This window comes from Anabrus simplex, chromosome 4, assembly GCF_040414725.1.
Source record: "Anabrus simplex isolate iqAnaSimp1 chromosome 4, ASM4041472v1, whole genome shotgun sequence".
Taxonomy (NCBI): Eukaryota; Metazoa; Arthropoda; class Insecta; order Orthoptera; family Tettigoniidae; genus Anabrus; species Anabrus simplex.
The window spans coordinates 163,471,643-163,488,719 of record NC_090268.1 but is presented as its reverse complement, the minus strand read 5'-3'; the positions used below and the strand labels follow the sequence as shown (position 1 = coordinate 163,488,719).

Genomic DNA, 17,077 nt, shown 5'->3' with positions numbered 1-17,077 from the left:
CAGTCAACAATTGACTAACTCTATTTGATATTTTAGAAAGGTGTTTAACAAGATTACTAGCCTCCTTAGCATGATCTTCCTTTAACTTTAGAGACAATAGATTGCTAACCCTGAAAAGAAAAAAAAAAAAAAAAAAAAAAAAAAAAAAGGAACAATCTCGTCTGCACTCTTTTAAGTTGATTAGGAGAAGGATCACATACATACATTATCATTATAGACTGTTATGCCTTTCAGCGTTCAGTCTGCAAGCCTCTGTGAATTTAGTAAACGTCGCCACAATCCTCGATTTGCAACTAGTGTTGTGGCGTCATTTAGTTCTATACCTCTTATCTTTAAATCGTTAGAAACCGAGTCTAACCATCGTTGTCTTGGTCTTCCTCTACTTCTCTTACCCTCCATAGCAGAGTCCATTATTCTCCTAGGTAACCTATCCTCCTCCATTTGCCTCACATGACCCCACCACCGAAGCCGGTTTTTGCGTACAGCTTCATCCATCGAGTTAATTCCTAAATTAGCCTTTATCTCCTCATTAAGAGTACCCTCCTGCCATTGTTCCCACCTGTTTGTACCAGCAATCATTCTTGCTACTTTCATGTCTATTACTTCTAACTTATGAATAAGATATCTGGAGTCAACCCAGCTTTTGCTCCCGTAAAACAAAGTTGGTCTGAAAACAGACCGATGTAAAGATAGTTTCGTCTGGGAGCTGACTTCCTTCTTACAGAATACTGCTGGTCACAACTGCGAGCTCATGGCATTAGCTTTACTGCACCTTGATTCAATCTCACTATATTACCATCCTGGGAGAACACACAACCTAAATACTTGAAATTATCGACCTGTTCTAGCTTTGTATCACCAATCTGACATTCAATTCTGTTGAATATCTTACCTACTGACATCAATTTAGTCTTCGAGAGGCTAATTTTCATACCATACTCATTGCAACTATTTTCAAGTTCCAAGATATTAGACTGCAGGCTTTTGGCACAGTCTGCCATTAAGACCAACTCGTCAGCATAGGCCAAACTGCTTACTACATTTCCACCTAACTGAATCCCTACCTGCCATTTTATACCTTTCAGCAGATGATCCATGTAAACTACGAACAGCAAAGGTGAAAGATTACAGCCTTGTCTAACCCCTGTAAGTACCCTGAACCAAGAACTCTTTCTACCATCAATTCTCACTGAAGCCCAATTGTCAACATAAATGCCTTTGATTGATTTTAATAATCTACCTTTAATTCCATAGTCCCCCACTACAGTGAACATCTTTTCCCTTGGTACCCTGTCATTTGCTTCCTCTAAATCTACGAAACATAAACACAACTGCCTATTCCTCTCGTAGCATTTTTCAATTACCTGGCGCATACTGAAAATCTGATCCTTACAGCCTCTCTGTGGTCTGAAACCACACTGGTTTTCATCCAACTTCCTCTCAACGACTGATCGCACCCTACCTTCCAAGATGCCTGTGAATACTTTGCCTGGTGTACTAATCAATGAGATACCTCGATAGTTGTTGCAATCCTTCCTGTTCCCTTGCTTATAGATAGGTGCAATTACTGCTTTTGTCCAATCTGAAGGTACCTTACCAACACTCCATGCTAATTTTACTACTCTATGAAGCCATTTCATCCCTGCCTTCCCACTATACTTCACCATTTCAGGTCTAATTTCATCTGTTCCTGCTGCCTTATGACAAAGGAGTTTATTTACCATCTTGTCCACTTCCTCAAGCATAATTTCACCAACATCATTTTCCTCCTCCCCATGAGCTTGACTGTTTCCAACACCACCAGGATGATTTCCTTTTACATTGAGAAGATGTTCAGAATATTCCCTCCACCTCTCCAGTGATTCCCTGGGTTCTATTATGAATTCACCTGAATTACTCAAAACACTGTTCATTTCGTTTTTCCCTCCCTTCCTAGGATTCTTTATTACTGTCCAGAAAGGTTTCCCTGCTGCTTGACCTAGCCTTTCCAGGTTATTACCAAACTCTTCCCATTACTTCTTTTTGGATTCAACAACTATTTGTTTCGCTCTGTTTCTTTCATCTACGTACAAATCCCTGTCAGCCTCGGCCCTTGTTTGGAGCCATTTCTGATGCCTTCTTTTTACTTTTACAGGCTGCTCTCACTTCATCATTTCACCAAGATGTTCACCTTTTCCCATCTCTACACACAGTTGTTCCTAGGTATTCCCTTGCTGTTTCTACTACAGCATCCCTGTACGCCACCCATTCACTTTCTATATATCCTGAACCTGCTTACTGTCTACTGTTCGAAACTTCTCGCTAATCATATCCATGTACTTCTGTCTAATTTCCTCGTCCTGGAGATTTTCTACTCTTATTCGTTTGCAGACAGATTTCACTTTCTCTACCCTAGGCCTAGAGATACTTAGTTCACTACAGATCAGATAGTGGTCTGTATCATCGAAAAATCTGCGAAAAACTCGTACATTCCTAACAGATTTCCTGAATTCAAAGTCTGTTAAGATATAGTCTATTATGGATCTGGTACCCTTAGTCTGGCATGTGTAGCGGTGAATAGCCGTATGCTTGAAGAATGTATTCGTAACAGCTAAACCCATACTAGCACAGAAGTCCAGCAAACGCTTCCCATTCCCATTAGCTTCCATATCTTCCCCACATTTACCAATCATCCTTTTGTATCCTTCAGTTCTATTCCCAACTCTCGCATTGAAATCGCCCATTAGCACTATTCTATCCTTGCTGTTGACCCTGACCACGATGTCACTCAATGCTTCATAAAACTTGTCCACTTCATCCTCATCTGCACCCTCACATGGTGAATACACGGACACAATTCTAGTCCTAATTCCTGCAACTGACAAATCTACCCACATCATTCGCTCACTTACGTGCCTAACAGAAGCTATGTTGCGTGAAATGGTATTCCTGATAAAGAGCCCTACCCCAGACTCTGCCCTTCCCTTTCTAACACCCGTCAAGTTCACTTTATAATCTCCTCTCTCTTCCTTGTTATCTCCCCTTACCCGAATATCACTTACTCCTAGCACATCCAGATGCATCTCCTTTGCTGAATCAGCCAATTCTACCTTCTTTCTTCCATAAGCCCCATTAATATTGATAGCTCCCCATCGAATTCCATTTCGTTCGCCAAGTTGTTTCCAAGGAGTCCGTCGCCTGTCAAATGGGAGTGGGACTCCATTACTCCCATAGGTCCAAGGCTTGTTTAAAATGTTCTGAGCTCGGTAAATTCATGAAGCAGGATGCTACCCTACTTGCACATAGTCCAAGTGAGGATCTCTTCTCTAATGGGTTATGGACCACCGGTGAATTGTATAGTCCTAGCCGCCTGAGCGCAAGGAGGGCCATGACTGAGAATATGTCAGAGATGCCCACTCCCATTCCATAGCAACTGGTATCCCGACTCTCAGGACCACTTACTAGGCCACTCAGCCGTTGCCCATGGACGTGACTACAGTAACCCACAAACATGAACTATAGGATCACTGACTTTAAAAAAAATACTAACTAGAGATGCTAGCTCAGTGGAATTGTCAGTGATAGTGGAGAGAGCCTCATCAATTTCTTTCTCCCCCAAAGTTGGGATACAAATGGGTAATTCTAACGGTTTTTAAGTTTGGTATCAGCCGCAACCGTGCCTCCAGATTGAACATTTCTAATAAGTAATTCATAGATTAATTCCTCCTTGCGCAAGTACCCGGGATGGAGGGATGATAGAAAATTCGCCAAGATTCAGTGCACCCCCAGTCCCACAAACGAGCCACATATAACTGTCTAGTTCACCGAGCCTTTAGCATACCTATGTCCAAGAAAGATCTAAAGAACGAACTCAACACAATCCGCTGAATCCCAAAATTCGACGACTTCATCAACCATTTTATAGAAAGGATAATCAATAAACATAAATATCGCCCAAAAACTACCCTCAAAAAAGAAACAACTAAACCTCTAACATTTTCCACCTTCACGTTCAACAATGATATCTACAAGTTAACCAATATCTTTAAGAAACAAGGCGTTAAAATAGCCTTCAAGATCAACTATAAGAACATGAACATTTTACGCAATACTTCACACATCAACAGGACTAGCAGTTTTTTAAAATCAGGAGTTTATAAGATCAAATGTAACACCTGTGGAAAAACCTACATCGGGCAAACCGGTAGGAACTTCAATATCAGATACCACGAGCACACTAACGCAATAAAATACAACAAGTTTTCAGCCATCGGCCAACACATGCAAGATTATAACCATAATTTCACCAATATCGAACAAGACATGGACATCCTCGTATTAGCAAACAAGGGCCCTTTACTCGACATAATGGAAAATTACTACATACACCTAGACCAATACTTTAACGCCAGTCACAATCTCAATGAAATCTCAGAGAAACCCAACATACTCTTCGATCTATTTATCACTTTACTCAGAAACAATAATGCAGCCAACCAAAACTCAATCCTAAATTTAATCAAAGGTACTTTTCCGAGACAATTACCCTTTCTCCCGCACCCTTCAGCCCCTCCTTAAGCCCTCTTCCGCTCCTAAACCACCTCCACTCTTCCTAAGCCATATATAATTTTACATGTCATTTCACATTGCATTCTTCATTAGAAGGACTTACTGTTTTCCGTGATTATATAATTTTTACAACACTAAGCCCCTTTTATACTTTGTTCCAAACCTCTTATGTATATTTATTAGCTATTACTTACCTGTCCCATACTAACATCTCTTTTCATTTACCACATTCACTTGTTATTCCATAATAATCTTACTGTTAAAATTAACATGTTCTTAGGATTTCGTCAAGAGTGATCTTTGCTTTGATGTGGCTGGTGATGACCCCTAGATGGATCGAAACTAGTTCCATGTAATTTTAAAATATTGTGAATATATTTTGTATTGAATAGGTGGAAACCTTTACTGTGTTGTTACTCATATGTTATTCTCAGTTCAATACGGACCAACAACATGAAATTTATAACCCTTAATCTAAATACAATGTCAAGAATTGAATTAAAACTTTAAAAAAGGTTATGTTTCTTTCATTATAAAAAAAAAAAACCTAACAAATTTCCAGAAGGAAAAAATAACAATCAGATACAATGCCAAACTTCTAGAAATTTTTTCTTCTTTCCTTAAGTCTGCTATAATTCTCAGACCTTACATGAATCAGAATTTCTTCCTCTTAATCCGTCCAGTTCTTCAGTTTCATCTAATTTATCCACAAATTAAAGTGAAGTAACACTGATCTGAACCAAACAATATGTCGTCCTTGCTGCCGATGATCTTACGGGGCTAGCATAAATATTTTAACATAGTGGCTAACTTTATAGGTGTTTTTTTATTTATTTTTACTAATGGAAACTATTTTACGTATTTTAAAGCGTTTTACTAAATGACAAAATAAATGTAAATTTGGACACGAAGAAACATTTTATTCTTTTTAGATGTAAATAAGGACGTAAAATTAGCATATAGTGATTAATTTAATAGATTTTATTATTTATGATTTGAAAATTCTAGTTTAAAGTCTGTAACAAGTGACATAGTAAGTGAAAGGTAAAACACAGAGAAATATTGTAACTATTTCAAGATTTATATATAATCGTTCTGTTTGTACCAATGTACCAAGTCCAACGATTAATTGATGTTTTGGCACCGCTGAAGAAGAGAGTAGTTGGCTCTTCGAAACATGTACGGTAATTAAATATTAATAAAATATGTAAAGTATTGACAAGGCAGAAAGTGTTCTATAGAGATCATTCCATCGTTACGGACGGACATTCAGAGATTAATTTAGAGCTTTAAAGTTTGTTTGTAAGAACAAAATCATAGTGAAATGGATGTACCTGATTTTACATGTTCGTACTACTTACTCAAGTATATTCCTATAAAATATTTTCTCTAATTTAAAGTTATTATATGAGGCGTCCGGAAGCAAAACACTCTGAGTGCACCAGAACATTTTTTTCAAGAAACACGAAAAACGTCTTACTTCCTTTGGTTTAAATTTAAATCTAAGAATTTCATTTTTATCCGTATTGAACTGAGAATGGAAGATAGGAAACTTAAAAGGGTCCACCTTTTCAATGCAAATAAATGTTATAGTTTATTTACAACATATATTTACACTTGGAACTAGTTTCGACGCTGTTTGGCGTCATCTTCAGCCAAAATGTGGGAAATAGGCTAGCAAGTAGACATTTATATTACACAAGGTGTTACATCAGTGTGATTAAATGAGAGAACATGAAGACGCGAAGTACAATGTCAGTTTCAAAGTGGTCATGAAGGGTGAGTCAAGATTGTATAAACATGAGATAACATAATCACTTAAACAATAAACATATAAACTGTAACAAAACCATGCGGAAGTACGAGATGATTGGCATTGGAGATTCAAATTATTTCAGACACTCTTCCATTGAATGTGTCCTGCTGCGAGTGTAGTACAAAACATAGGTTAGATTTCAGTGAACACAATATTCTCAACAATGCACATAACATTTTAAAAATATTTGGGTTGAGATGAAATTTGGCAGTTAGGGATTGAAATCACTTATTCATTAAGCGTCATTTCAAAAAACAGCTGTGCAGGGTGAGACAAGAATTGCACAAGCGTGAGTTTGGACTCGATAAATGCAAAAAAACACATGAAACACACTCGAAAATGTAGGTTCGTGATTGATTTGGCACAAAAGGTCTGCGTTATTCCTTTTCCCCCTGTATTATCTCGTACTTTATTAGAAAATAAGGCATTGCGAATTAGATCCACTGTTATTTTAATCTCATACTCATTTTCTCATCACCATTTCTTTAACTCTTGTCAGTGGATACATTTAAAGTATAGATAAGAAATGTGTTTTTCCACCATTCAATACAAAATTTATTTTAATAGATTAAGCTAGTACCGGTTTCGGCCCTTTAACGGCCATCATCAGCTAGTACATGTTTTGTTTTAGCCATTAGACTATACACAAGTTGTTATTGTATTAGGCATCCGGATGTCTAATGGGGGATGGAATAATAGCATATAATTAAAATATCAGTGGTCAGGTTAAAAAGTTATAAATAGAGCATGAGTATGTAAAACACATTAAAAACACACAGGTCACAATATATAACATTTAAAAAGTTTCAACACATTAAAATTGTACGTATAGGTAGACACTTGTTAAAATGTTCAATTTATGTTATATGGATTCCATTCTTCTGTCTTCTGTGCAGATCCTTCTAAGTAATGTTGATTTTAGTTGCGTAGGGTAATCTTCGAGGACATTTTGAAACTAGTGTACGTCTTATTGATGTGGGCCTTTGTCATGATGAAATTTCGTTATGTTATATATCCCAACTTGTGATATACTATGGCAAGTTTCAATACAGTAAACAGCAGGTCTCGAGCATGTATTTAGAAGTAGTCGGTGGTAACACTTCTCTCGTCTATGTTTGTTCTTGTAGTCTGTAAAGATAAAGTGATATAAGTATGCCGGTAGTGTGTGCATGAAGGAATGCCTAGTATGTGTATGGAAAGAGTACTTACTATAGTTGTTGTGGAAGTCTTGTGCTGATGTGTTTGAAAGCTTGTTGTGTTCTACTGTGAGTGAGTCTGGGGCTCATATTAGCTGTGGAGGGGAATGTAGGTGGAGGGGAAGAAGGAGTGGCCGTTGGAGAAGTAGGGGCGGGGTCAGGCTTGTGATTCGTTAGTTTGTTAGAGCGTGTGTTTACTATTTTGAGATAATCATTCTTTAATATCGGAATGGCTTTGTCAAAAATAATGCTGGTTTTTTCATTAATATCATTAATGTTATGATTGGGGTTGGCGTATTGGTCTAAAGAAATGTAGAAATCTTCGGTTATGTTGAGCAGGGGGCCCTTGGAGTTTATATTTAGTATTGTCATGTCGTTATTGATGTTTGTGAAACTATGCTTGGATTCTTCTACATGTTGGCCTATTGATGAGAAATGGTTATGTTTTACTGCATTTATATGTTCATTGTAGCGGATGGTGAAGTTTCTGCCTGTACGTCCTATGTAACTTATGTCACAGTTGTTACATTTGATACGGTAGACACCTGATTGGTTGTATTTATTGTTATTATTGACTGTTTTAGTGTTATGTATAATGTTGGTACTATTGTGTGTAGTTTTGAATACTGTTTTTATGTTGTGCTTCTTGAAAATATTAGTTATAGTATATATGTGGGTGTTGTTGAAGGTAAATAGAGCATAGTCTTTTTTGGGTTTGGCTGTTTTTGCTAATTTAGTTTTAGGTTGTGATTTTATTTTGTGAATGATTTTGTTGACCATTTCTTTGCTGTATCCGTTGTGTTTAGCTATGTCGTGGATTAACTTCAATTCATTATTTTGGTCTTCTGTTGTCATCGGGATGTTAAAAGCTCTATAAATCATACTATAATAGGCTGCTCTTTTATGTGTATTGGGATGAATGGAATCATTTTTTATGGTATTTGAGGTGTGTGTGGGTTTCCTGTAGATCTTGTAAGATAAGTGGTTGTCGTGTCTGGTTATTGTTAAGTCTAGGTAATTTAGTGCACGGTTATTTTCGGTTTCTTTGGTGAATTTAATTTGGGGATCTAGAGTGTTAAGCTTATCTAGTATAGTTTGTGCGTCAGTGGATCTATTATCTAAAACTACGAAGACATCGTCAACAAATCTGCACCAAAAATGTATATTCTCTATTTCTTTGATTGACGTGTATTCTAGGTTATCTATGTATATTTCTGCTAATATTCCGGAGGCAGGAGACCCCATAGGTAGGCCTTGTTGCTGATAAATGGTATCGTGAAATCTGAAATAGTTATTGTTTATGGCGAATTCAAGTAAGTTTATGAATTCGTTTATTTCTAAGGTGCTCAAGTTGCTATTGTTTTTTAGGTTAGATTCTATTATTTTGATTGTTTGTTTAACAGGAATGTTAGGGTACATATTTATTATGTCAAATGAAGCAAGGGTATGGTGTTGTTCGATCTTTAGCTCTTTGGTTCTGTTGCAAAAATCTATTGAGTTTAGTATTGTTTTGTTTGCTAAAAATGTATAGTGCTTTTTTAAAAATTTTTGGATGAATTGCGATAATTTGTAGGTTGGACTGGCTCTATAGTTTATAATAGGTCTCATAGGTACGTCTTCTTTATGTATTTTTGGGTAGGCTTTCGCGGTCGGTAATTGAGGGTTCATTGTTATGAGTTTAGCAGATTCAGTTTCGGTGAGAAGAAAATGTGTGTTTTTAAGTAAAATTTTTAAATTCCTTTGTATGTTATTGGTTGGATCTCGGCGTTTAATAGAAAAAGTATTGTCTTGGAAACATTTTTTAGTCTTTGTTATGTATTCATTTTTATCCATAATGACCGTAGTGTTGCCTTTGTCGGCCTTCGTTACTAGTAGATTGTTCTGTTTTATTTTATTTTTAAGTTTGTTTAAGTTCGATCTATTGGTGGTATTCATGTTTGGGTTATTATTGTGGACGCTATTGATGTATTGCGGGATCTTTCTACTGATTTCGTGTCTTGCTTCGTCTCGTATGTCATATGGGATCTTTTGTAAAGCAAGTTCTGTTTCGGTAATGGTAGTTATAATATTCTGGTAGGATGATGCATTACCCCAGTTGTGTTTGGGTCCCCTGTTCAATATATCCGTTTCTACGTCGTTAAAAACGGTTTGCGTAAGATTTTTTATAGGCGGATGGAATTTATGTTGGGAATTCTTGTTAGGAAGAGAGGGATCTTTGTTTTGGATTATGGTTAGTGGCTTTGGTTTACTTTGTTGTTGTTTCAGTGTTTCCAGTTTTTTGTTTAGTGTGTTTTGTTTCTTTATGGCTAAGTCTTCTATTTTTTCTCTGGAAATTCGTTGAAAGTAATTCCAATAGCTGTGTGGGAGTTCATGGGATGCTTTCAGGTGTGTTGAGTAAAGTTCATTATTAAGGTGTTGTTTCTTCCGATATAGGAATTTTATTTCTTCTTTTAACCAAATTTCATTAGTCCTGTTTTGTGTTTTGCGTGTCTACATTTTACAATTTTAAATATCATGTATCATGTCTATCATGTTATATTAGGGGCCGATGGCTTTCGATGTTAGGCCCCTTAAAACAACAAGCATCACCTCTTGTTCATTTTCAGAAGTAAGTTCACTGTCACTTTCACCACTTGTGCTATCATTGCTATCCAAAGAGTTGTCATCTAATTCGTCATCTGAATCAGTGAGATGAAGAATAGTTTCATCATCCAAACGAGCGCGCTTAGCCATTATGTACTGAATATAATACAATGAAATATTGGTGCGCATTCTATCGCAGCAAGTGTCATACCTACTGACGTCCACGAACCTGCTACGCAGGCGTAGCAGGGGGAGAGGTGATACTCCCACGTGGCGCGTCCCTGTGGCGGATAGGGGGGTCCTAACCAGCTTGCCGGCGGACTTGAGGGAAATAAAATACCTCTCGCGGACCAAACACGCACCCCCTGTGGGTAGGGGAGGCAGACGAATAATACACCCACGGTATCCCGTGCCTGTCGTGAGAGACGACTAAAAGGGGCGACCAAGGGATGATTGGATTAGAACCATGAAACTACTTTTGATTAGTACCATCATGCGCGGAACACCATCGGTCGCTTTTACTTGCGAGTAGTACCACTCTGTCAGGTACTCCATAGTTTCGTGATTCGTAGCACTCGAGTGGGGTTCAGTGTGGGTTTCCAGTACCCGTGAGTCGTGCCCTTGTGTGCAACACCACAGGTCTGGGCGTTGCCTGTGAGTTGTATACGAGTGACACCGTAGGTCTGCGTTGCCAGTGATTAGTACCCACTCTGTAGGAACACCACGGGAATACCGGCGCCCGTGATTAGTACACCTAGGTGAGGAACCTCATCGGTTTGCGTTGGCTATGAGTGGCACCATTGTGTGAGAAACACCACAGGTCTGCGTTACCTTTACGACGTACAATACTTGTGAGAGGTACCTTAATGTTTGGAACGCCGTGAGTTTACGCTACCTTTTATTAGTACCGCAGCTTAAGAAATGTCGTGGTTCTCCTTTACTAGCCATAAGCACCATTTTGAGGGGCATTAGACCTGGATTTTGAACCCCTTTCGACATCAAGCATACTCGATTCTGTATTGTGCTTTATAAGTGGTCCCTTGGTCAGTAATACTACTATATATGACCTTTCTTGAGTTGAATCCACTGTTTTTGTTTTGTTTTTGTTTTTTGTCGTTTTTTGTCTTTGTTTCTTGGTTCATGTCCATTCATTCATTCTTCATGATTTTTTTTTTTAACTTTGGTCAGTGGATGATTTTGTACTTTTTGTGATTTCATTTTGTACCATTAGGGGACGATGACCTCGATGTTAGGCCCCTTTAAACAACAAACATCATCATCATCATCATCCTACTGACATCTATAATGCGATCACAGAACAGTTCAATACGGATAAAAAATTAAATTCTTAAATTTAAATCACAGAACTACACTATACAACAATAAGAGAGAGGTAGCATGTCCTGCCCAGCAGATACCGGTAACAATTTTCTAAGTCTCTAGATAAGTTATCTCGTCATTACCCGATTGAGTAACTACTATTGGTAGACGAATTAACTCGTCACGCCCGGCTAAGACGTTAATGTAACTCTGTAAATCTTCGAACCAGGGTCTAAGACCTTAATCAAACCTAGGGAATAAACAGCGCATACCTCATTTATTTCTCTTCAACTTGGTATTGAGCTGACTTTGATTTTGTAGTCTTTAAAAAAATCTATCTCATAATTTTGTAACTTAATTTCTCTCCATCTATTCACCTCCATGGCCTAGGTTTAGCCTCTGTAACGTTGGGCCATGAGCCGACATAGAATGTTCTGGTTAATTTCAAAGGAGTGCAAGAGTTTGCCTCCTAACACTTTGATTTTCGGCCAATAACATTGCCCTTTTTTTTTTTTTTCACTAAGGCCATGTAGAATGGGTACTTGCTGCCCCTGTTAAAGTTAACTATTATTTTTCAGTTTGCTATATAAATTCAACTGTTGAGCAGATAAGGCAGTGATTACTGTTTAGTTTTGGTAAAATGTAGATTTTGCCTTTAAGAGGCCTGGGTCTTGTAAATTGTGGAGAATAGTCTCTTAGAGTGTAATTGTGTGGAGCAAAGATGCTCCATGTAAATGTAGTAAATTTTGGTGCTCAGTTTCCTCATGGATTATTGAAGGGAGCAGTGGTGCTCTTGTTAAAATTGAGGAATTTGATGGAATGAGGGCGTAGGTCAGAGGAGTGCATTCCTGGTAAATGTGAGTTTAATGTTTGAATATGTATTGTCTTATTAAAAACAAAAAATGACCCCTTAACTTGTAATAGTTAGATGGAAAATACTTTCAATATGACACATCATTGCGTACAACTGATGATAATCATTTAGTTTATGATACATGTGCCAGAATACGAGGATTGGTTTACGCCCTTTTTGCATAAAACCGAGAAAGTCAAAACAAATAATGCAATGTTAGTTGAAATTTTGCATTTAATTTTTAACTAAGGTACCATCTGAACTAGAAATTACTTAAGGATAATAAAAGACATCATATCACATAATATATCACACTAAAAAATTTGCACTGGTTTTTTCCCCAATAACACATCAGTTTATTCCTCTTGTTTATTTTCACTCCAGGTCTCGTTCGTCAGAGTCCTCAGAATCAGCTGATTCATTAGTCTTGACACACTCCAAAGTTCTTCATACCAGGCTTTCACTGTATTAGGAAGAAAGCGCAACAGGTCCTGAATGTCTTTTCACTTTGCTGCTGCCATAGCTGGTTTCTTGATTGGTCCAAGGAAAGATATGTGTCTAGGCAGAATGTTTGATTTCTTTAGGAATACAAAAGGAATGAAAAGCTTGAAATATGTTTTTGATGCACTTATTGTACCATCTATACCAAATTGCATTCTTTTATAAGACTGGAGTTGAAAGGGATATTTCCCCTTAGGCTTTGGATAAAAGAAGTCCATTAAATTTGTCTTCCAGTCCTTAATAATCTCACTTCCATCACAGACTTGGAATGGTTGAGGCTTCTCCCTGCACTGCTGAAGAACTTGCACATACTCTTTTGAATGGACATTTACTATCTTCTTTAACTTCTTTCCATAAAAGCCAAAGTTTCTATCACACTGACTGTAAGTGTGGTCACGCACTGGGAAAGTGTGTTCTGTTGTAATACTTTTTGTCTTTGCTAGACAAGTGCAGAAGGCACTCATAACAAAATTTTTGTTTTGTCTTCCTATTGCATCAGGAAAGAGAATTATTTTCTTAACATTTGGTGACTCTTGAAGCTTTTTGAATATGAAGTTATGGAGGAATGATCATAGAGAATTTGGATCCTTTTTACCCTCAAATTCCATGAAATAGTACAAAGTACTTTTACCATTATTATGGCAGTGTATATTGAAAATGTACAACCGAAGGAGTCTTTTATGGAATTGTGCATTAACCACAAGTTTCGGCAATGGCCGATTTTGGGCATAGTCGAAACTCCAAGCACAGCAAACTATCATCTGTCTTACACTGTGCAATACTATCCTGTTTTTCTTTGTAATAAACCTCAACAGATATTTTGTGAAGTTGTAACTTAATATCAAGCTCCTTATTTTCTTCCAATTTAAGTCTTGTAGTTGCTTCACACCAAAAGTCACAAATGTCAGATCTTGGTTCCTGAATGCATAGTTCAATGGCTGGTATCCAGATTCATCGTCGTTTGCATGGTTGGATCAAGGGTGAAAGCAAAAGTGGGATGTACGTTCGTTGTCAACAATGATTGGTTTCTTTTTCCTCTTCCGGAAGTTTGTAGTGTGTATGTACACTGCTGAATTTTATGCTATCTGTGGATCTCTGCGGTACAACACTTTCTGCTGTGTATAGTTTCCTTGAGCTCGCTACAATCTGTTGATATATGTTTTCCTCCCCTCCCTTTGGTTTAGTGGATCCGGAAACCTGCTGGCTGTGTGTTCAGATGCTGGCATCAGAATCATTTTTATGTGGCCTTAAAGTGACATGAATGTAGAGGAAAACGAATTAGCTGTTAACGCTTCCATGGAGGCTGTTACATTGCTCCCGTAGCCTTACAGTGTTCCTGAAAGTGATATTTGCTCTCAGCTGAGACATTTTGTTATATCCCATTGGAGATGGAGTGGCAGGTCAGTTCACTGCCAAATAAGCTGAGAGAGATAAAAGGAACAACAAAGGTGGGGAGGAATTCTCGGAGGGAAGCAGTGGTATTATGTAGTTTTTGGATCGGCCACAGTGTAGTAACGCACTCCTATTTGCTGAAAGGGAGCCCCCTCCTGTGTGTACTTGCGATCATCTTACCGTGGTACACATCTTTACGGAGTGCGTGTATCTGGCCGATCTGCGCCGTAGCCTAAAACTCCTGAGTACCATCTCCCTTATCCTACGAGATGACGAGCAGTCAGCAGACTTCGTCATGCATTCTATGAGGTATAGTTGTTTGTTTTAGTGTTTCGTATTAGTCTTTCTATTATTGGTTACTATATTGACTCTGTTTTATTTGGTGTTTGTGTATTTGAATGTGTTCTCTAAAATATTAATTAGCATGATATATTATTGCATTTTAAGGCAATATCTTATCCTTTAAAGTTAAAAACTTCATCACTGATCCGTATTGAACTGATAATTACAGTGCCAAAAAGTGAGGGATGTTCCACTTATTCAATACAATAATAAATTGTTGAATAAATTAATGGCATTTTTGTATCGGCTGATGATGACATGGATATGTGTCGAAACCGGTCCCAAATCATATTAAACATGTTGCAACATTAATTTGTGCAACAATTTATTATTGTATTGAATAGGTGGAACATCTCTCTCTTTTTGGCATTGTCAATATCTTATCCTACCATAATGTGTCAATCATCTATCATTTTACCAAAAATAATTAATTTTGAATTGGATCCAGTGATTATTTGAAACTCAGAATCATTGTTCATCATCATTTGTTTTAAATTCTTATCAGTGGATATATTTTCAAATTTTAATCACATTTCGTTCATCGCGTTCCATTAGGGGCCGATAACCTTGATGTTAGGCCGTGTTAAACATGAAGTATCATAAGCCGCGTCTGCGATTCATCGTCTCTCGAAACCATCTTTAACTTGTTGTCTAAGTTTCAGGATGTTGTGGAGTGCAGCTTTCTCCCGTCTTGAATCCAGCTTGCTGAGTTATAAGGAGTTGCTGCAGTATTCCTGATAGTCAATGAAGTATAAATTTCTCTAGCACCTAAGAGATGGCATAACAAGGATGCTGTTTATTTAAACTGTCATTATTGAATGCTAGGTTCTGGAGATAGCTGTTTCTCATTGAACTCTTCAGTACTGAAGTAAGTGGTAAATGCAGTCTGGGAAAATACTCATGGTGCATTTGGTGGGTTTTCCCTGTCAAGAATCGGTCATGGAGTAGGGATTTTGTGCTTATTTTACTGTAAGCCTATAATGAGAGATATCATTACAAATTTGAAGTCATTTGTCAAGTACGTGAATAGGGGCCCTACTGGCCAGCAAAGAATATATAAAACAGAATAAATCAATATCCAATACAGTTCATCAGTATTCAACGCAGGACAGTACGGCAAATCCGACGACTTGACCCAGTGTAAAGCAATACAACACAATGTGTGGCATTAACAAAATCAGACTGTTAGTGAATCGTCCTTAATATACCCTTCACAAAAGTCATCATTGCCTCCAGACTCGTCGGTATTAACATTTGTAGTTTAATTTATTCTGGATAGAGCCTTCATCTAGTGTTTTCCAGTCTTCTTTTTTTTTGTTTGCTAGGGGCTTTACGTCGCACCGACAAAGATAGGTCTTATGGCAACGATGGGATAGGAAATGACTAGGAGTTGGAAGGAAGCGGCCGTGGCCATAATTAAGGTACAGCCCCAGCATTTGCCTGGTGTGAAAATGGGAAACCACGGAAAACCATTTTCAGGGCTGCCGATAGTGGGATTCGAACCTACTATCTCCCGGATGCAAGCTCACAGCCGCGCGCTTCTACGCGCACGGCCAACTCGCCCGGTGTTTTCCAGTCTGATCCAAAGTCTGTGAATAATAGCTTTTTAATGTCTTCTCTTACTTAGTCAGTGACAACTTTACAAAACTTAAAAAAGACCCTATTCTTAAACAATCTGCTAATGATTGGTAAAATAAAATTATCTGTTTCCTGACTGATTTTCTTTCTTACAGGTGGCGATGGAGTGTCGCTAGAGTTTCCCATTAGCAGTGAGGTGTTCCTTCTTCAGCATCCTTGATATGAACCATGCAACAAACATTGTGAAGAGAGGTGTTGCTTAATCATGAGACTGAAGTACTTCGTGTTGTAGTCATCTATGTGAACAACTGGTGTTATTGGCACAGTCAGTGTCAATCCATTTCCTTAAAAATCAGGCCTTGATACTGGCTGAATTTAGTGGCATTTGAGAGGTTTCAATGTGAGAACTCTGTCAGAACAAGCAAAGTGTAATTGCAAGAACAACTGCGGTGTGGTGTTTCTATGTCGGGTTGCCATGAAGGGAGGCTGTAGTTAAACACTTGATCTCATGTTGGTGATGACGAGACTAGTGATAATCTTGTCATTCTCTTGATGGGAGCGGATGGTCTGTTTAAGTGTTTCTGATATCAAAGAGTCTGGTTACCCAGGTGCTAGTTGCCTTTTGACATTTTATTTCCTGTTTGGTTTTACAATTAAATTTTTTTTTCCATTTCCTTCTTGTGTTATTTTTTATTTCCCTTCCTGCTTTATGTGGATGAAATCCATTGATAATTATAATCAGGTGGAGAATATGAGAGAACATTTATGCAATATAAAATAAATATTTCAGAAATGTTACATTATCTGTATTTTGTCATCAACCCAGAGGCAGGGTTGTTGTATGGAAACAAAAAAATTGATCACAATGCCAAAATAAGGCATACTGGGAAAGTGAAGTAGTTTGACATTGCTTTCCTTGCTGGGCCTGAAGTGGTATTGGAGCGTGAC

General features: G+C 37.8%; 1 long non-coding RNA gene across 3 annotated transcripts in view; it reads left to right on the top strand.

Annotated features, from left to right (window-relative positions):
- Window positions 1-16,803, top strand: part of LOC136871740 (uncharacterized) — a 38,359-nt gene extending 21,556 nt beyond the window's left edge. For all 3 annotated transcript variants that reach the window (XR_010859805.2, XR_010859804.2, XR_010859803.2), the window contains one exon: window positions 16,285-16,803. This is a non-coding gene — a long non-coding RNA (uncharacterized lncRNA). The remainder of the gene's footprint in view (window positions 1-16,284) is intronic.
- The last annotated feature ends 274 nt before the right edge of the window (window positions 16,804-17,077 follow it).